This window comes from Dipodomys ordii, unplaced genomic scaffold, assembly GCF_000151885.1.
Source record: "Dipodomys ordii isolate 6190 unplaced genomic scaffold, Dord_2.0 Scaffold22, whole genome shotgun sequence".
NCBI classification, from domain to species: Eukaryota; Metazoa; Chordata; class Mammalia; order Rodentia; family Heteromyidae; genus Dipodomys; species Dipodomys ordii.
Window position 1 is genome coordinate 12,608,431 of NW_012267238.1, and position 22,123 is coordinate 12,630,553.

The 22,123-nt window shown below is 37.8% G+C and overlaps 1 protein-coding gene across 7 annotated transcripts in view; it reads right to left on the minus strand.

Moving 5' to 3' along the window:
* Dlg2 (discs, large homolog 2 (Drosophila)) overlaps positions 1–22,123 on the minus strand; it is a 1,447,312-nt gene that overhangs the window by 743,333 nt on the left and 681,856 nt on the right. The window lies entirely within an intron of this gene.

Here is a 22,123-nt window from a genome sequence, read left to right on the forward strand (position 1 = left end):
TTACCACTATTCTCTTTAAACTGCCTTTTGAAAGTATGTTGGATTCAATGGAATTTCAATTTTAAAGTTTCAATGATCACATCAGAGTCATGCATGAAAATATCAGAATGAAACCCTTTCTACGATTAATATATGCTAATGAAAAAGAGGAATAAAGTATAAGTATCAATATCTTATTGTATTGAATATCAGATCTTGTTTAAAATTTATATGTATATCTGATCACATGCACTATAAATCTTTGAATATTAGAAATTACTCATAGATGGTAGAAAACTCTATCGGATATGCTAACATTTTGTAAAAAAAAGTTTATATAATCTGTAGTTATTCCCTTTAATGTTTAGTAGGAGTCTTTGTAAAAGTGATATAGGAATGCTACAAGCCATGTCATTAGAAAATAAGAGATTGTAATCTCTATTTGCATCACCAATCTGACTTCATGAATATTGAGTAGCACTATCTTTATTTTCTAGTTTCCAGAATTTTCACAGAAACTTTCTCTTCATCCCCCAAAGGATCTTTAATCTCCTTCTCAAATTACAGATTTCATTTAGATAGAGGAAATACTCTCATCGTGATTAATCGAGATCTGTCATTTGCAATGCGATGTTTTGGCAAGTGTGCAAATTTTGGGACATTTCATTAGTTGTGCCCTCTGGAGTTATCAAGAGTTAACGGCTTTTTAATGTCAGTCTATGCCTGTGGAATCCTAATCAAATGACTTAAAGAAAAAGGCAATCCAGCAGCAAAATAAAATTGTATGTCTTCACTCAAAACCCTGGGAATGTGGAACATAAAACCTGTTTACATAGTAGGTCAACTAGATGTTCATGGTATATTCATAATAATCGATGGGAAGTTCTTTGTGGGTAAATAGGGATTTTGATTACACATACACACGCAGAGGCATTTGGTGTAGGAAGATGTTTATGAGGCATAATCAGAAGACCTGGACTCAAAGCTATTTTCCTAGCTGTATGATCTGGGATCTTACTAATTTGTTAAAAAGGACAAATCCTCTAAGATGCTCTAGCATTTTCCTTTTTGAATAATGGAAATAATAATTATATTCCAACAAAGTTGAAGATAAAATGAGGTGATAGGTTTGAATGTGGGTTTTATTGTCTTTTTTTTCATTTTGTTTTGCAGTAGGGTAATTTTCTATTTATAAATTAGCTTAAGAACCTCTATGACATTCTTTCTTTTTTCTTTTCTTTTTTTTTTTGAGATAAGAGTCTTACAGACTTTCCTGCCCAGGCTGGCTTTGAACCTCGATCCTCAGAGCTCAGCCTCCTGAGTAGCTAGGATTACAGGCGGGAGCCACTGGCGCTTGGCTTCTGTGACATTCTTGAACGTTCTTTATACTTAAAGGAATATTATTTTGTGCAAATGTCTGTATCTGATTTCTTTTGTCGAAGATCAGAGATTGATATCTTTTATTTATCCAATAAGTGTGACATATAGGTAATGTATTAAAAGACATATAATTCCACATAATTTGTGGAAGCTTTAATCAATTCAAAAACAGAATATAAACATTGGATGGGTCTTGTTTTTTGATCTGATCTGCTGATCTTTTGATTGGAGATTTGAGTCCATTGATGCTTAGGGTTCTTATAGAGAGATGTGTCCTCTTTCCTGCCATTTTCTTGATTTCCTGTATTTATTTTTTTCTTCTTCCTGCATTTACTAAATTAATCTCCTAGTGATTTTTTGTCTGATTTGTATTTCTTTGATATTGTTTTCTTCAGATTGCATTCCTCCCTTTAGAATTTTTTTTTTTAATGCTGGTTTAGTGATCATGAATTCCTTTCATTTTTGTTTGTCATGGAAGGTTTTGGGTTCATCTTCTATTGTAAGTGACAACAAGCTGGGAGAGCAGTTTGGGTTGGCAGTTGTTGATCTTCAGTGACTGGATTATACCATTCCAGGCTTTTCTTGTATTGAGGGTTTGTGTGGAGAGGTCTGCAGTGATTCTGATTTTCTTTTCATTGTAATAGAGCTTCTTCTTTAATTTTGTAGCATTTAAAATTGGCTCCTTCCTGTTCACATCTAATGTTTTTACTATGATGTGTCTAGAAGTGTTGCTTCTTGGATCCAGTTTACCAGAGGTTCTATATGTTTCTGTTAAGCAGGCAAGATTTTTTTCTCTTAAGATTGGAGAAGGACTGGGAAGATGGCTTGCCTTGCATGCATGAGGCCCTGGATTCAATTCCTCAGCACCACATAAGCAGAAAACAGCCAGAAGTGGTGCTATGGCTCAAGTGATAGAGCACCTAGCCTTGAGCTGAAGAGTGGAGGGACAGTGCCCAGGCCCAGAGTTCAGGCCCCACCGCCAACCCCCTCACCCCCAAAAAAGTGGAGAAATTCTCAGCTATTATTTTACTGAATAGGTTTTTGATGCCTTTACTATTAAATTCTTCCCTCTTGTCAATCACACTTATGCGTAGATTTGATTTCTTAGCTGAGTCTACCACTTTCTGGACTTTTCTTTGGTAAGTTCTAAATGATTTTTTTTAATACTTTTGACTTTTTGTTCTATCTCTTCTGTTTTTATCCTCAGCTTCTGGTATTCTGTTTCCACCTCACTTATTCTGTTACCTATGGAGTCCACTGTGATCTGCATTTGGAAATTAAACCATTTATAGTTCTGAGATCAGTTCTCATAGTGTCCATTTCATTTTTATTATGAAAATAACGTACAGAAAGATTACAATAACATGAGCAGGGTAAAGAGTACATTTCTTATCAAGCATTGTAGCCTCCTCTTTTGTTTCCCCTTCCCATCCTCCCCCCTACCCACTCCTCCTCTTCCCCCCCTCCCCCACCAAAGTTGTAAAGTTAGTTTTCGACATAATGACTTGTACATCTCACTGTTGCAATGGGTCCACTTGTATCCCTATTTAAACGATTTGTTTTTTCCCTTCCCCTCCACAAATTATATGAACATCAAATACAGTGAAAACAGGGGTTATACCATAGAGGAGGGACATACAAAGCAACAAAGAAATATCTTATAAATATGTTAGAAACAATAGCAAGAAAGAAAAACCACTTGAGTCCTTATCTTGGGGTTCATTTCACCTAACATCAATTTATCTGACAATTTCTGTCTCAGATATACACTAGTTATTACAAATAAGGGAAACTATGTGACCTATGTTTCTTTGGGCCTGGTTTAATGCAATGTATAGCTTGTCTATTTTTCTCTGTGTATCTTTCTGGGAGTCTTGGATTTTGTCATTTCTTCTCTGCACTCTTCAAGTTGGTTTTAGAGCTCCCCCTTTTATATGACCAACTCGTTCTCTCTCTCTCTCTCTCTTTCCTTTTTTTTTTTTTTGGTCAGTCACGGGGCTTGCACACTGGGCCTGGGCGCTGTCCCTGAGCTGTTAAGCTCAAGGCAAGAGCCACAGAGCCACTTCCAGGTTTCTTTTGGTTAATTGGAGATGAGTCTCATGGACTTTCCTGCCTAGGCTGGTTTTGAACAGCGATCATCAGATCTCAGCCTCCTGAGTAGATAGGATTAGAGGCATGAGCCACCAGTGCCTGGCTAATGCTTCTTTTGTCTTTCAGCTCTTCTTCATTCTCACTAGAGTCCTTCCCTGGATTGTTGTTGGCTATTGGATTAATTTGTTGTCTGGAATCTTGTAATCTTTTGTTGTGATTTAGGCATTTGGGTTCAGAGACTGTCCAGGCCATGGCCCCAGCTTGGGCTGTTTGCACCTGACAAGTGGGAACCCTGGGTTGATTTGGACAGTTCACACTGGGCAGGCTATCAGGAGGAAGTAAGAGGGCAGCCAAACAACAGGGAATGGCTCCCCGCTCTCTAACCACAGAGGTGGGGTCCCACCACACCCTTCTCCTCAAATACGTAAACAGCAGAGAGTCACGGGAATGGGGGAAAAATATCTACCAACTTGTGCACATAAGGATGGAAAATCGCGCAAAGCGCTCCCCCCATCTCCCCATCCCCGTCCAGCAGCGTGGATGGCCGCCTTGGCTTCCAGGACGCAGCAGTGGCCTGCAACATTCTGACACTGACACCTCCACAACACCTGGCCAGACAGCACAGAGACCCGCGAGGAGCCACCACACCCAGGCCCGGAGAATCTCCATGGCGCCACCCAGCAACCAACAAGCAATGCAGCAGACCAGCGGCTGGAGATGTCTGGCAGGGGAGCTGCCTAATGTCCGAGCAGCAGGAAGGGCCAGTGGTGGGAGCTGCCTAGCCACCAGGTGACCCAGTGGCAGAAGCGGCCCGAAGATGAGCAGCAGGAGAGGCCCAGCAGCTGGCCAGCAGGAGTGACCCCCCCTGCATTCCAGCTCCCCGCCTGGGTCCTGACAGAGTTCTGGCCAACTAGCTCGGGGCCGAGCATGCATCCAGGTGTTTGCTGGCCCAGGGACCCAGTGTGAACTAGTCCAAACCAATGTGTTTTGTAAACTAAATTTCAGGATTAGTGCTAAAAATTGCTAAGCGTCCCTAAAGACTACAAGTTTACTCTTAGTTTTTAAGCTAGACCATATAATATTTAATGCTATCCTAATACCTCCACCTGTACTTAGTCTGCTGAAAAATAACTGTAGTAATAACAATGTTACGATTAAGTATTCATAATATATGTATATTCATATAATAACCAGGAAGCCATATTGATGAGGTAGTATTAGCACTGTCCCCATGTTACAGATGAGAACACTTAAATTCAAGGAAAATAACTGAAGTTTGAATATTGCCTTTTTTTTTTTTAACATCAAAAGCCACTTCCACTAAAGTGCTCTGTGATCCCTGCCATCTTGGTGACTGTGACAGATCTCTTTGTTAGAGTATCCTAGGAAACACAGATGAAGCAAAGACTACCATAGAGGCAAAAGTTGCTTCAGGAACCCAGCAGGTTAGAAATTTAAAGCAATTTTATTTAGTTTGAACATGTACATTTTTTTTATTTTCCAATTTTGATGACACCTCCTTTTTGCTATTTGGTTCCTATAGCTCACACAAAAGGACTATGTCTCACATGCTTGACTAAACTGAAAACTCACCAAGTGTTATATCCAGTATTTCTATTCCTCTCTAAATCTACTAGGGCTTTGATTAATGAATATATACTGAATTGAGTGGGGACTTTGGCTTTTCTTCAGATAGATTATCTTAATTTATTACAGAAATAAGTTCTGTATATAAGTCCATCTCCTATGCAAGGCTAGTAAGATATTTCTGTTTACTGTTTTTTTTCTCATTTCCTATCAGGAAATTTGATCTTTTTAATCTGTTAAAAACTGACAAAGATTGTATTCTTCTCTAGAATTCTCCATAATATTAGAATGCATAGAAGAAAGTCAATAAATCCTCAGAATTATCGATTAAATGTAACTGGAAAGCACAGATGAGGGTAAAAAGGAAAGTGATATTTATGACAAGATTTATGCGACAGTTTAGAGATGATCCATAATCACTTTACAAACAATACTGTGACTATTCTTTATTATTTAATATTAAATATCACACTACTTGAAATCCAAACTTTTAGCTGAGCTCTGGTGTCTCATGCCTATAATCCTTCCTATTTAGGGGGCTGAGATCTGGGGATCGAGAATCAAAGCAAGAAAGTTTGTGAGACTCTTATCTCCAATTAATCACAGAAAAATCCAGAAATGTGCTGTGGCTCAAGTGGTAGAGCACTAGCCTTGAGCAAAAGGTGCTCAGGGACAGTGCCCAGGCTGAGTTCAAGTCTCCAGGACAGGCAAAATAAAAAAATAAATTTTTGTAAAACAATAATTCACAATTTCAAAGTTGAAGAATATAGTCCTTTAGTCCATCAGTGTAAGCTCTAGAGTATGTAGAATTTTGGTGTAATGGAAGCTCATTGATCCTTTTAAGTGTTAAAACACTAAACAGAAGCCCCAAATGATACTTAGTTTCTACAGTACAAATTCAGGAACAGGCAAGATGGATAGGTTGTAGGAACACACATGATTACATACAGTTGACATTGGTTTTCTCTGTTGTAAACCCCAAAAAGATGCTGTGGTGGGCTCTTATGAGACACATTCAACCGCACTGTGCTTCTATACCAGGACCTCTGAAGATTCTCCTTGGGTTTTACTGCATGATTCAACCCTCTCGAGGATGTCTGAACAGAAGTTTGTTTGCACTGCTTCAGCCCCTCAGTGGCACACATATAAGCAAAGAATAAAAATCCAACTGAGTGCTGATGGTTTATCCCAAGCTACGCAGGAGGCTCTGAAGCAGAAGACTGAAGTTCAAAGCCAGTATAGGTAGAATAGTCCATAAGATTGCATCTCCAAAACAGCCAACAATGTCCTGGCTCAAGTGGAAGAGCACTAGCCTCAAAAAGAAACTAAACACAAAGCCCCAAGTTCAAAGCCCATTATTGCCCCCCGCCACCCCCCCAAAATAAGGTGACAGTAACACAGGAAGGATGGAGTAGCTTGGACTACGAGTGAGCTCTTCTCACTATATGGTGAGAATTTCAGACCTTCCCCAAATTTACCTTGCATACTGTTTCTGTGTTCACTTTTGCAATTGTCAGAAATTAGGCTTAGTGTGACCTAAGTTTGCTTTTTGAGTCTTAAAAACCAATTCTTTTATGACTTTCATGGATTCCTCCCGGTTTTATTCTCCAGTATAACCTCAGTTATCCTCTTTCATTTAACCCCTAAATTAAACTGGTGAATCAGTAGATTCCACCCCTTTCTTCAATGTTTATTCTACTTACTGAAAAGAGACTCATGACAAATCTGCAAAGGAAAACTCTTTTAATCAAGGAATTCAAGGCTTGCCTTTATGTAAATCAGGGCAGGCAGTTTTGAAACTATAAGGGATTAAGAAAAAGAAATCTTTCTTTGGTAACCCAAACAATAAAAAGCAAGTGGTTTTCCTTTCACATTACATTCTCTTCCATGTGGAAAACCCAGAAAAAAGAATAAGACTAATCACAAAGAATCAAGATGAAATCAGAAAGAATACTAGTAAAAATTAAATTATTAAAGTTATTCATGAAATCCAGCTACCATTCTACCACTAAATTTCATGGGATTTTCAAATATTCTTTAGATTACATTAGTAACTTTGCTTAGACTAGTATAAGATAAACTTTTAATGTTTTTCATGATGAATCTGACATAAAGAATGCAACACTTCAAAGAATTCATTGATCTTAATTGTTGATGCTGACTATACCTTCATATTTTCTAAGTGTCCGTATGTGGGAGCAGGTAGTTTCAGCCCAAGGATCAGTGAAGCAGCCTTCTCTAGCAAACTGCTGCCAAGGGAATATAGTGGATGAGTACCAAGGAACCCTGAGAAACCTACACCTGGAAGTACAGGCTAACCGAGGGAGGGCCAAAAGACTGATTCCAGTGCTGAGTCTAAACTTTCAAGAAGCAACATAGAGAGAGAGAATTCAATAGTTCACCAAGTGAACTAGTTAAAGTAACAATGTGAATGGTTAAATTTACAGTAAGAAATTAATTAGGGATTTCAACTGACCTAGAAAATATAAGTAGAAGGCAAGCAGTTGTCAGTAAGCCAAGTTAGACAGAAGGCAAAATAAGGCAAGAATAACACATAAATTATGTTTGGGGCCCAGTACCCTTAGCTCACCTTCTCAGTCTAATAGGGTGATACTCTTAAGCAAGCAGAACTTTATTTGTTTATTTATGGGAAATAGGCCCTAAAATGACTCTTGCAAATATCATGGTATGATCATTTGAAGCAAAATAGAAGCCATCAAGTTTTAAAAGAAGTCTACTGTGTGTGTGTGAATGTGTGTAATGAGAGAGTTTTTTAAAATTTTATTTTATTGTAAAGATGATGCACAGAAGGGTTACAGTTATATGAGTAAGGTAATGAGAACATTTCTTTTTTTAATAAGTTTTTTATTGTGAAAATACCGTATAGAGGGGTTACAATTACATGAGCAAGGTAATGAGTACATTTCTTATCAAGCATTGTTGCCTCCTCCTTTGTTTTTCCCCTATCATCATGAAAGAGTTTTCATTGTGAATGATGAAATTCCCAGAAGCTCAAAGTATATATTAGATGACTTAAACAAGCTACCACAAGATACCACGTTAATCATGTTAATAGACATGTAGCTTTAAAGTTCATACAAAGGGCAGCCATCAGGGTGAGCTCTAATTAGACCATATCCTAATGTCAATCAGGAAAGTAGAATGTTAGTGTTACATTTGTACTCTGTCTGATCTGACCTGAGATTTCAGCATTAAATATTGAATAAGATATGGCAAGGATTTAACTCAAAATTATTTTTGTGTTAACTTTTCTTCTAACACTCCTTCATGCTGGCATTATTCTGGAAATAAAAATGCAGCACAGTTTGGTGTATTGCCAGCTACACATAATACAATAGACTTCTATCCAGAATATACAGAGAACTTAAGACACTAAACCCTCAAAGAATCAACAACCCAAGCAAATAAGCTAAATAAACACTAAGCCAGGTGCTGGTGGCTCATGCCTGTAATCCCAGCTACTCAAGAGGCTGAGATCTGAGGACTGCTGTTCAAAGCCAGCCCTGGCAGGAAAGTTCATGAGACTCTTATCTCCAATAAAACACCAGAAAACCAGAAGTGGTGACTCAAGTGGTAGAGTGCTTGTCTTGAGCTGAAGAGCTAAGGGACAGTGCCCAGGCCCACAGTTTAAGCCCCATAACCAACAAAAGAAAAACATACACAGACACACACACAAAACACTTCTCAGATGAAGAAGTCAAAATAGCCAATGGACATATGGGAAAATATTCAACATCTATGGGCATGAATGAAATGCAAATCAAAACAACACTGAGATTCCATATCACCCCAGTTAGAATAGCCAATATCAAGAATATAAACAATATTTTTAATCTACTTTGTTAAATAGCAACTCCTTTATGCAGTTAAAGATAATATATTTAGAAACAATAGCAAGAAAAAATATATGTGGCCCTATCTTGGGGTTCATTTCGCTTAACATCATCTTATATGGTCATATGGATATAGCTTTTGAGTTTTCTACTTGTGCTACACATGAACTAGTTATTGCAAATAAGGGAAACCATGGGACCTATGTTTCTTTGGGCCTGGTTACTTCACTTAATACAATTTTTTTCCAAGTCTTCCCATTTCCTAACAAATGGGATGATGTCTATAATGTACCATGTGATTTTTTTGTTTCTTTGTATGTTCCTCCCCCACGGTATAACCCCTGTATTAGATGTTGGTACCCTGCATCTTGTATATACACTTCTCTAATTCGGGGAGGGGAAGGGAAAAAAAACAAAATGTTAAATAGAGATACAGGTTGACTCATGGTAACAATGAGATTTACAAGCAACTATGTTGAAAATGAGCTTTACAACATTGATGGGAGGTGGGGGTTAGGAGGTGTAGTTGTGGAGGTGGGAGGGAAGGGATGGTAGGGGAAAAACAAAGGAGGAGGCAACAATGCTGGATAGGAAATGTACTCATTATCTTTCTCATATAACTGTAACCCCTCTGTACAGTATTTTTACACTATAAAATGTAAAAAATAATATATTTAAAAAGTTAAGTAAAAATGCAACATGGTTGGAAGGAAAGACTTTCTCCATTTCCTGAAGTATACTCTTTTGTTATTTCTCTTGGAACTAAAATTATCTATTCATTCTCCTTCCCAATATGTTGGGATGAGGCCCAGCATCCCTAAGGATAATCAGAATCTTATTCCTATTGAATTTACCAGGTACCTACAACTATCAGTAATTTAAAGCTTTACGTACCAGAGCTGGGTTATGGTACCTAAATGAGACATTAATTTAGTGATGGCGCTGGTATCAAGTTGCTCATGCCTATAGTCCTAGCTACTCAGGAGGCCAAGATATAAGGATTGTGGTTGAATATTAGCTTGAGTGGGAAAGACCATGAGACTCTTACCTCCAATTAATCAACCAAAAAGCCAGATTTTGAGCTGTGGCTCAAGCAGAGGACTGACCTCAAGCATAAAAGCTCAGGGATTGTATCCAGGTTCTGAGTTTAAGCCACAGGACCAGCATACACAGGCAAACAGAAATGGATAAATAACAATAAGAATATGCACTTAAATAGCACTTTGTTTATATAAATTAACTTAATTCATCCTCACACAGCTGCATGAAAGAACTATCATTCTCAATTAATAGGTGAGGAAATGGAGCTTAAATAACTTATTTGAAGTCATGCAGCTGAAAAATAGATCTTTGAACCCAAGAAGGGACCTAATTTCATTATATACTGATGCTTGTGGTGAAATCAAACTTTACTAGATCTCTTTGCATCTTATTTTTTTCTACTGATCATCAACTTACATAGTCAACATAAACCAAATTTGTCCTATGTAGCATTGATCCTAAGAGTCTAACCACCCTCCACTCCTCACTGGGCCTGATTCCTGAGACCCAGTACACGCTGTGAGCTGGCCTGCAGGAGGCATTTCTCAAGAAAAAGCCACTTTCCCAGGCACATAAAAGCTCACTCAGTCCCTTAAAAATTCCCCAAAGAGAGACATACAAAGCAACAACAAATATCACATGGTACCTTATAAATATGTTAGAAACAATAGCAAGAAAGAAAAAAACCACTTGCATCCCTATATTGGGATTCATTTCACTTAACTTCATCCTATCTTTTCATATATATAGCTTTTGACCTTTTCTGCTTGTCCCAGACATATTCTAGTTATTGCAAATAAGGGAAATCATGAGACCCTATGTTTCTTTGGGCCTGGTTTACTTCACTTAATATAACGTTTTCTAAGTCTTTCCATTTCCTAACAAATGGGGCAATGGTATTCTTTCTGATGGAGGCATAGAATTCCATTAGATAGATAGATACATAGATGCATAGATAGATAGATATAGATATAAAATATCTATCTATCTATATCTATCTATCTATATATATATCACATTTTCTTGATCCATTCATCTACTGAGGGGCATCTGGGTTGGTTCCATATCTTAGCTATGGTAAATAATGCTTCAATAAACATAGTTGTACTGGTAGCTTTAGTATGGTCTTGTTTGTGATCATTTTGTGTAAATGTCCAAAAGTGGGTTTGCTGGGTCATAGGGAAACTTATAACTCCCGTTTTTACTATATTTGATGTTGGTATAATTTGGGGAGGGGAAGAGAAAAAACAAAATGTTAAAATAAGGATACAGGTTGACCCATTGTAACAATGAGATGTACAAGACACTGTTGAACAACTAGCTTTACAATTTAGGTTGGGGAGAGAGGAGGAGTATAATTGTGGAGGTGGGAGGGAAGGAATGGTAGGGGAAAAACAAAGGAGAAGGCAACAATGCTTGATAAGAAATGTACTTATACATTTCTTTATTTATTCATTACCTTGCTCATGTAACTGTAACCCCTCTGCACAGTATTCTCACAATAAAAAACTTATTAAAAATTCTCCAAAGAGACTATTTGGTATATGACTAATTAAAGACAGAAAGATTATTGTATGAAAGAGGAAAGAACAGAACACACAGACTCTAGAGTCAAGGAAAATTTAAAGCTGAAATCTGAAGGAACACCGAATTCCACTCTTTCACTTTATAAATAAGAAAATGAAGATGGAGAAAGGAAGTGGCATGCCCTAGTTGTTAAACCTGAGGTGGGAATAACAATGAAAACAAAAATAAGGGAGTTCTAAGCCTTACAGAAGTTTTATTATGCTCCAGGAATATTGAAACTTTAAGGTATATCAGTGTGAGGATTTAATTTTTACAATGTTCTCCAGAAAATCTCCATGGCTAACTCTAAAATAAAGTCAAAGGGCTGAGTGCTAGTGGCTCACGCCTGTAATCCTTGCTACTCAGGAGAATGAGTTCTGTGGATCATGGTTCAAAGCCAGCCCCAGCAGGAAAATCTATGAGACTCTTATGTCCAATTAACCCACAAACAAGCTGGAAGTAGAACTGTAGCACAAGTAACAAAGCACTCCCTTGAGCAAAAAAGCTAAGGCACTGTGTTCATACCTTGAGTTCAAACCCTAGTACCAGCACCAGAAAATAAATAAAAAGAAAGGGAAGGAAGAAACAGAGGGAGAGAATAATGGAGGGAAGGGAGTCCAAAATGACTGAAATAACTTATCAAAGGTGATAAACCTAAAGTGCTTCAACTAATTTCTAGTTCCAGAACACATGATAGTAACTCCCAACATCTCCGGATTACTTTGAGGTTTTTACTTTTCTTTTTTTCCCAGGCAACCAGCACTAAAATGCATTTTTAATTTTGGCCTGAAAACCTAGAGGTTCTCTTGTACAGTCTGAAATTTCTCCTTTTACTGACTCAGATTCAATTTCCCAATTCTCACAGGGTTTCTAGGTCCCTTAATATCTTGCAAACCCCTACTTTAAAAAATGGGACAATGCTATTTTTCCAGTTAACCTATTTCTCAATAAGTTTGGTGGAAACATAATGCATGTGAAGCAAAAGAAAGGTCTATAAATGTGAAGTAGTTTATTTATTACTGTGTTGATTTCTTTTCTGGTTTTTTTTAAAACATTTTCTTGTGTTCCTTTTCCACACGACCATATAGATGGGTGGGATTTGATCCATCCCAGCTGCAGGCCCATCATTGCTAATCTCATCAGTTAGCTCTGGCTTGTCACCTGAACCTTCAGTAAGGGAAGCTCCACTTTCACAGGAAGGGGAAGCGAGGTAGGACAGGAAGAATGCCTGAGGGTTTAGGGAGCCAGGCTTCACTTCAAGTAAGTGGCTATGGCCAAGAGAACCACTTTGGAAGAAGCTAAGATCTGGGTTGTTTTCCCTAACAGGAATAAATGTGTGGATGATTAACTAACTTAGCTTACCACTGGCCTCCCTCAGAAAAAAGGAAGAATGAATAGCGTATTCTGGTTTTGACTGGAACTCCATAAAACTCTGCTTACTGGAATTCTCTTAATGATGAAGATAGTATTATGGTTAGTTATGTTATAATTAACGAAATTGATGTTAAATAGGTTGCCTTAGATTTAGATGTAGCAGGACCAAGATGACAGCTTCTGTTTTGTAACAAGCTTCATAAATCCATAACTCAGAACAGCATAGTATTTGGTTCTGAACTATATTAACAATTATTTGATAGCTAAGAAGTCTGTTCTATCCAAAACAGATTTATTGATACCTGAAAAACCACCCTTAGAATTGTATCCCTTTGGGAAAAGCATTTCTATCCCTCTTTAGTCCTTTAAAACATAATGTCAGTGGTCTTGGATTAAATTGCAGAGATGAAGCATTTATCTGTGAGGCTCTAGGTTATACCATCAGCACTACAAACAAAACAAAATAAGAAAAAAAAAAAACACAAGTTAGTGTATTTTTTCCAGAAAATGGCTGGTATTGTGAAGACCTTAGGGCAAGTTGGTCATCAGTTCTTCAGCACAGAAAAGATAGGTGTCTTAGAGAAAGAGGAAACCATGGAATCAAAATGAGTTTCTTATATCTATGTATTTTCCCTAGAATCAGTCTTACTGATATAGAAATAGAAATTATTTGAATGATGAGTTATAAAGACTTCATCTTGTACCCTTATTATATAAACATTTTAACCAAAAGTCTGCAGATAATTAATACTTACATTATATCCAACACCAATGGCATTTTTTTTGGTGTAGGTTGTGGGGCTTGAACTCAGGATCTGAGGGCTATCCTTGAGCTTTTATGTTCAAGTCCAGCACTCTACCACTTGAGCCACAACTCCACTTCTGCCTTTTCTTGTGCTTAACAGGAGATAAGAGTCTCATGGGCTTCTTTGCCCAGGCTGGCTTTGAACCATGTTCCTCAGGTCTTACCCTGAATAATTGTATTACACGCATGCACTTCAAGTGCTCAGCTTACCAATAACATTTTTTAAACTGCAACTTTTTGTCTTTTGTTTATTAGGGATTGAACCCAGGATATTGCATTTGTTAGGGAAGTGTTTTGCCACTGTACTACATCCAAAGTAACACTTTTATACCCTGTAAAATGTATTCATTTAATTCCCACAGGAAGTGGGAACTGAATTAATACTGCTTAACCAAGTACCCACTGTGAGTCTGGGAAAAAAATGGTAAGCTCTTTACAATAGCCTTTTGGTATCTGTAGAATATAGTTGCAAGGACACTCCAACTGAGGAAAAACTGCGAATGCTCAGGATACTTAGAGCTCAGTAAGGTACTGAGGAGGCTTTATCCAGTTTTCCATTATGGAAAGGCTTTGCCTTTCCATAACTCTGAAGTTTTCATTTTATCACTTCAGCTAAGTACATTAACTTTTACCTTGATTTTTGAAGTGAGTATTTTCAAAAAATTAAGGGTAGAGAAACACTCAGAAGACCATACAACAATTTAAGCACAGTTACAGTGTGAGACTGATAGGCTTTTCCACATTAGTGGAGCTGTGTAATGCACACATGAGTTTGTAACTATTTTGTTTTGGAAATTATTGTTTATTTAGATCTTTTTTTAACTAAGCTTGGTAATAAATCAACAAATAAAGCTGGCTTACTGTACTTGTGTTTTATTGTTTATTCCTTACAAAATCCAAGAGGGACTGGTATGATTTTCCCTTGTCTAATGATAATCAAACAGAGGCCCACAGTGATTCACTGAACTTATAAAATTCAGACGTTTAGAACAAAGTTGGATTTCAAATCCAGGTTTTAAGCACTATGCTCTTTACCATGAAGCTGTGATACCTCAAATCCCATGAATTCACTGAGACCTTACAAATCTGTTTTATTTATTCAATTGTTCTCTAAAGATCCCCTGAAAATTGGAACTGTTAGCTCTCTCAGATGTGGTTCAGACAATGTGTCTCATGCCACAATAACCATACCTACTTAATTCACTGATTCACTCCACGTGCTGCTATTCCTGGAAGATCCATGTGGATACCATCTGCTTTTTGTCGCTAGGCTACCAAACAGCTCTAATCTTGGCAATTGCATTGTCCAGATTTAGGTACCAGGATTCTCAGGAAGCTGTCAATAACATGGTTCTTCTGTTGAAAATTTAACAGGGCCTTGCACACAAATAATGAAGAAATGGTGGCTGTTTAGTTGTCTTTCCTCCTTTCTTCCAATGGGTTAGCCAGTTTTCACTATTCCAAACATACACGTGTTCAAACTGCCACAATTTCTTTATTTCTTCCTTTTTCCACATTCTGAATCCTGCACGGCCCCACTTTTATCAACTAATCAAATTCTATCTCTCCTGCAAGATAAATCTAATTTCCAAGGTCATCTATGCAAGCTTCTAGTATCCAAAGTCAGTCTAGCACTTGATCTATCCATTCCATCCCTCACATTTTAAATTACTTATTATTGACATAATATTGACACACAGTGAATTATAAATATTGAGGAAATTAAGTTCCATGAAAGCATATAGAATTGCTAAGAAACATTTCTTTCTGTTCTAGTAGATGTTGATAGCTAATTGGTCATGTGTGGAATTCATACCTAGTTAATGAAACTGTAATCCATTGTTGAGGGCAGAACCCTTGTCTCTTACTTCAACAGCCACCCCAGCTGTATTTCTAACACTGCTTGGGAAATAATGTACAGATAACTTTTAGACCTATGAAGCTAGAATAAGAGCAATAAGAGATATAATTCATGAGTTAAGAGCTGACACAATAGATTAGTGAAATGTGTAGAAAGGGCAGTGACTTCCTTTTGGTAAGTTTCCATTACACAGCCTTGTGTTGTCCGGGAATGGGTATCTGGAACCCATCTTGACTTCAGATCTATAATCTTGCTTTATCACCACCCTGTGTATAACAAGGAAGGCAGTTGCTCTAAGTTACAACTCCCACAGTATATTTCAAAAGGAGTTGGGTAGATGTCAGGAAGCATGGAGTTTGGGGAAAAGTTAAACATTCAAAGATTATGAATAAAGCAAAATGGCATGTACAGAATATAGTACCTGTTGTACACGGATGAGATAGATGTGCCTCCAAAAGCCTACCCCAAACTAAAAAGTTCTTTGAAATAACATGAATTTAATTTTTGTATTTTAATCATACAACGATCTATTTCTCATATAAAATAATGTTTTATGTTATTTATACTCACTTCAACAGATTATGAATAGTTCCTAGGTAACTTTTGCCTGGGTATCAAACGTCTGGCTCACTATCTTCCTGGAAGTAGTTACAACACAGTTAAGGAACAATGTCCCTAGCATAAAGGTGGCTGATTGAAATCCAAGAGATCTCAGTTTTGAACCCAATAGATTCAGTATTTCAGAATTCTCTGGAGCCTTTCCATTTACTTCAGTATCTAGGAAGAAGCAGTGAAATGGATGACCTCAAGAATCCATGGTTCCTCAAGGATCTGATTTCACTCATTAGGCATTGAACATTGTTGGGAAATACTGGGGGTGGGGAGTCAGAAATGCAATAAATCCTTCCTTCAGGGAAATGACTCCCTCTGCTTTTACCAATGAGACTCATTCATATAAAGAAAGGCAAATTGAAATAAAGTCAGAAAACTTACATTAAATAAAGATCAATGATATAAAAAGGGTTTCTAATAAAGTAGCTCAAGGATAAATTCTGACATGCCTTACAGATGGCACCTTGAAAATCCACTTAGGATCTCTTAGTCTGTTGTCTTAGGCTGTATAGTTTTTCCTTGTTTATACAAGTTATTTCTGGCTTGAAGAAATAGAGGGGATGCGATGCAGATCAATGGAATAGCACATTCTTCACATATTCAAAACCCTAGGTCTGGTCCTCAGTAACACACACACACACACAGACACACAGACACACAGACACAGACACACACACACACACACACACACACACACACACGGAAAATAACAAACCAGAAGTTCATATAATCAACAACAAGAATCTATTAAATTTCTAAAAAGACTTGAAGTGAAGCAGGGAATACTCACCAAACTCTTGCTTCCATCCTTACTTTCCCTATGTTCAAAATTTTAACAGTAGGGAAAAGAAATCCCCTTTCCTTTCCCACAACTCATAATTATGATAGAAAATCATACACTTATGTCTGAAAATTTTATGCGAAGACTTGTATTAAAATATTCTACATCTTAGAATATTTATTTTGTGTAAGAGCAGAAATTATGGGAACAAGAGAAATTGCACGTTCACTTACTGTAAAATTACTATCAGTCTATTATGTGCTCCTGTCTACGGTCTGTGAGATGTCCCAAGACTGGCCTCGGAAAGATGCCACAAGTTGCAAGAGGAACAAGATGGAGAATATTTTTGTTGTGTTTTCTTTATTTACAATCATGATAACATCTCAGAATCGAATGATCTTTCCCCTCAGTTTTCCTTGAGAATTAATGTCCATGTTGGAAAACAGAGGAAAAAAGAGATATGAAGGGAACTGAATGCACTAGAAAAACAGAAGTTTTACTAAAATGGATGGCATTTCTGGTGTCAAAATATTCTGAGATGTGTTTATACATGTCATGAAATGGACTCTTTGTTCTACAAGCCAAGTGCCTACAAATCTGTGGGTCTGAAATGCCAACCAGTTCCTAGCCCCACAGCTGTCTTAGCTTCCCAGTGTGACAGTGAACACTTGGCTTCAGAGTTTTCCAGTGGCTTTCCCACTCCCCATTATTCCAAAAAGAAAGGGTCTTGTTGGCTTGATTTCCTCTTAGCCTAAGCTAATGCTGTAGTGATATAACAATGTGTTTCAAGGTAAATATGAAAGATTATCTACTTTCTGCTGCTGTGAGCTGGAAGAGAAACAGAGAGACAACAAGCGAAAGATTGAGAGGAAGAGAAAAAAGACAGAGGGAAATTGTTCTCTGGTGCATAGAGGCTCTGTCACAAGTTAGAGAGATGGGAGGTTTGAGGTTTACTTCTTGAGGGATCAGACTACGTTGTCTGCTGGATTTTCAACCTCAAAGACACTAGAAGTTTCATTTTGTTTTCTAAGTATTTCTGTAACTAACTGGAAAGGAAGTAACTTCTAGATGTGTTTCACATTTGTGTACATCTTGTCACTTCTCCTTGGTCCCCCAACTCAGCAGGGATTCTTGTACCTTTTCATTTTATGTGAGAGGATAAGGACCTCACAGCCTTGTACTTAGAGTAAGCAGAGAAAACTTTTAGGGCTGGTTATAGCCCTGTGCAATGAGCTTGGCCAGGTTATATAACTCTCTAAGTCTCTTATACGGTTATGCCCACTTTAAGTAATGATTGTACAATTGGTGGGTTCAATACTAAATTTTGAATACCACCAAAATAGCAATAAAGGGACTCAGAATTTTAACTATCTGATTAAGAATGCTATCCTTTTATGATATTACTTGATTGTTCATATTTAAATGGAATGAATTTTTTCAGCGAATCTCATATGTTTTGAGAAGAAAATATGTAAACACACTTTGCAAATTATAAAAGTATACATTTGGAATCACATTCCTGTGGCTCATACCTATAAATCTCAGCTACTCAGGAGGCTGGGATTTTGAGTCCAAGCATAAAAGTTTATAAGATTCCATCTCCGATTAACTAGTAAAAAGCCAGACTAGAGCACGGCTCAAGTGGCAGATCCATGAACAAGCAATCAGAATAAGCATGTGACCCTGCAGCCTTAAAAATTACTGAGACTCTGAAACAAAAAATACACTATATTGGGATTCTAATACTGCGCTTATGTCTCAGTGAGGAGGAACTTTCATTCTGCCTATGGCTTTGCGGATATTTATAAGCATCTTTTGATGGTTATACAAAATAATCATAAAAAACAGAAGGCCAGGTAGCATATGAGAAGCATATGGGAGCATATGTGTTTCTCCTGTCATGTACCAAGTGCTTTCACACGATTCATATGGCCTGTGGGCTAGACATTCCCCACCCCCGATTCATTCTGGCATTTCAATTTTCTAACTTTAATTTTCACATAAATACTATGTGGATAATTCAAAATGGTCTTGCTACCTTGCAAAGTTATAATGGAAAATAATCTAGTTTATATCGCTCTGAAAATTACAGCAAGAAAATAAATATAATGAAGACAGGGATTGTGATAGTGGTAGTTTAGCAGCAGTAGCAATGACAGTGCAAGCATTGGTAGAGTGTGATTTTTAGTCTCTTTACAAGACAAAAATGAGAAATTTCATTGTTCTTAAGCATTTTTTTACTAAGTTGAAAAAAACTCAATGGAGCTGAAGAGCACAATATATATAGTATTAGCTCATTAAGGGTTTTAAAATTTGAATGTGTTACGGTTTATAATTTTGTTTTACTACATAGAAGAAGGCTGTTATTATCAACTCTGAACAAGTGGTTAAATTTTCTGTTTTGTAATAAATAATTTGGTGTCCTATTTTTGCAATTTCCAGAGTGGGTAAGGAAATTGGGAACGGCAAAGGCTGGATTTACTCTATGTAAATAGTACACAGCTTTGCCCATACGTTTCTTTTTTTTAATTATTTTTTTTAAAGTTTTTTTTTTCAAACTTTATTGTGAGAATACCGTACAGAGTAGTTACAATTACATGGGCAAGATAACGAGCAAATTTCTTCTTTTTTGGGGGGGGGGTCCAGTCGTGGGGCCTGAACTCTGGACCTGGGTGCTGTCCCTTAGCTCTTCAGCTCAAGGCTAGCACTCTACCACTTGAGCCACAGCGCCACTTCCAGCTTTTTTCTTTTTTTTGCTTATGTGGTGCTGAGGAATCGAACCCAGGGCCTCAGGCATGCAAGACAAGCGTTCTACCACTGAGCCACCTTCCCAGCCCGCCCATACGTTTCTTGATGAGTCCACACAAAGCATCATACAAGGAACAATATTGAAACACAAGGGACGTATCCTATACTTGGTGTTATCTTTTCTGTGAACTCCAAGTGTGTATACAACCAACAGTAAACACAATGCAGGTTACATGCTGGAAGAAGATCATGTGGCAGGCTCTTGTTTTTTGGCAGTAGGAGGGAAGGTCAAACACAAAAGAGTCATTTCCATTGCATTGTAACAGTGATCTCCAAAAGTTTCAACATTGTCAAGTGGTTGTACTTACCCAAGATACTTTTAGTATTCTCCAACCCCCTTAAATTTTGTGTCCCCACAGATTGTCATAAAACTAATAGGAATTCTATTAATAACCTTGTTCAGATTCTTCTGGTAGGTAAGATTAGGGTACTACTAGCAGAATATGAAGGAAAGGTTAGAGGAATAAAATAGAGAAACAAATCCAACATGATAGAAGATGAGATGTCAATTAATATTTAGACTCCAGGAAGGACAAAACACACTGGGAACACCATGAACGAGGACTGAAAGTCACCACTGCACAAATGCTATTTAGAGCTGACCTCAGCAGGCTGTGAAGCAGGAACCAGAGGCAGGAGATGCTGGAGCTGAGCAATCAGATTTTATGAATGTATTTGAGAAAAGAACAATCATTTCCTCATTTTCCCATTACACATTCATTGCTAAGTTCTCACTCCTTAAGTATTAATCAGCCCAACCAGGATAATTTAGCAAACATCCTATTTAAAGCACTGTAGTTAGCCCTACAGGAAACAGGAAGGAAAGATGCACATGGTCCACCCCACTGTTAATAATACAAAGCAGAAAAACTGCACGAGGAAGCAGAGGCAAAGTCCCATGGTGAATGTGAAGGAGAAATGCAGAAGGATGCTCTTCTGGCCTTATTAGTTATTGGATTCTATAATCCAGCCACACCCTCTGATAATGATAAAGGGATTATTTTATATTGATCTGTGAAGGTTGAGACTAAGTGGAGTTCCTACTCATTTTTCATCAGTGGGTACTAAGCCAAGTTGAAGTAAGAGGGGGAAGGTATAACATATAGTTATTGGACATGAAGGAAAGTTTGTAGAGGTGGCTGTAAATACAATCTTGAAGGACAAAACCTCACCCTGTACCTTCTACTGGAATGTGACAAGCTGACTTGCTTATCTGCCTCTGGTTTTGTTTTGCCCTTTCTTGAAGGGTTCTATGTTATTCCAGAGCCAATAGACACAAATTGGTTCCTATCTTGCTTAATGTTCCCTGGTTGCAAGAATAGAAAGCTAAGGCTGGGAAGGTAGCTCAGTGGTAGCGTGCTTGTTTTGCATGCATGAGGCCCTGGATTCGATTCCTCAGCACCACATAAGCAGAAAAAGCCAGAAATGGTGCTGTGGCTCAAGTGGTAGAGCACTAGCTTTGAGCTGAAGAGCCGAGGGACAGTACCCAGGCGCTGAGTTCAGGCCCCACAACCAACAACAAAAGAAGAAGAAGAAGAAGAAGGAGGAGGAGGAGGAGGAGGAAGAGGAGGAGGAGAAGAAGGAAGAGGAGGAGGAGGAGGAGGAGGAAGGAAGGAAGGAAGAAGAGGAAGAGGAGGAGGAGAAGGAGGAGGAGGAGAAAGAAGAAGAGGAAGAAGAAGAAGGAGAAGAAGGAGAAAAGGAGGAGGAGGAGGAGGACCTAGAGGAGGAGAAGAAAGCCATTTGCTCTACCTTAGACACTACTGGAATTTAACAGGCAAAAAGGGCAGGAAGCAAAAAAAGGCAGGGCACTTGAGGGGCTAAAACTAACAAGTAGTTTTCAAGGACACAGAAAATCACATCTCATGATCTCTCCAGTTCCTTTCAGGATCTCTGTTTTGTGTCTTTCTCTGGGACCACAGGGTGTCCTATTTCCCTTCTACATTTGTTGCATTCTTAACTGTGTGTGAAAATATTTGGGAAAGAATGTTTTCTTTTATTTGCAGTAACTTTGCATAGTATCTACTGTTGTTACAATATTTTGATAATAATTGTACCTGTATGCATATAAGCAAGGTTGAATTGCAATTGTGAGGAATACTATAATCATTGCTAATAGGCTAGCACTAAAGTGTACGATAGATATACATCTCATTATTTTAAATGTCTTTCTCTTTTACTGGAGTGTAAATGCTCCACAATTGGGCTTGTGTTTTCCTTTTTGTTGTTATATTTGAACTGTTATATGTCCAGGCACACTGAAGTTTCTGATTAAAGAGGGTATTTACTAACTAGTGGCTGAATAAAAGGAAAAATGAATTCGATTCACACAATGTCCAGGCATTAAAGAGAGTATTTACTGACTATGGGGTTCATTCACATAATTA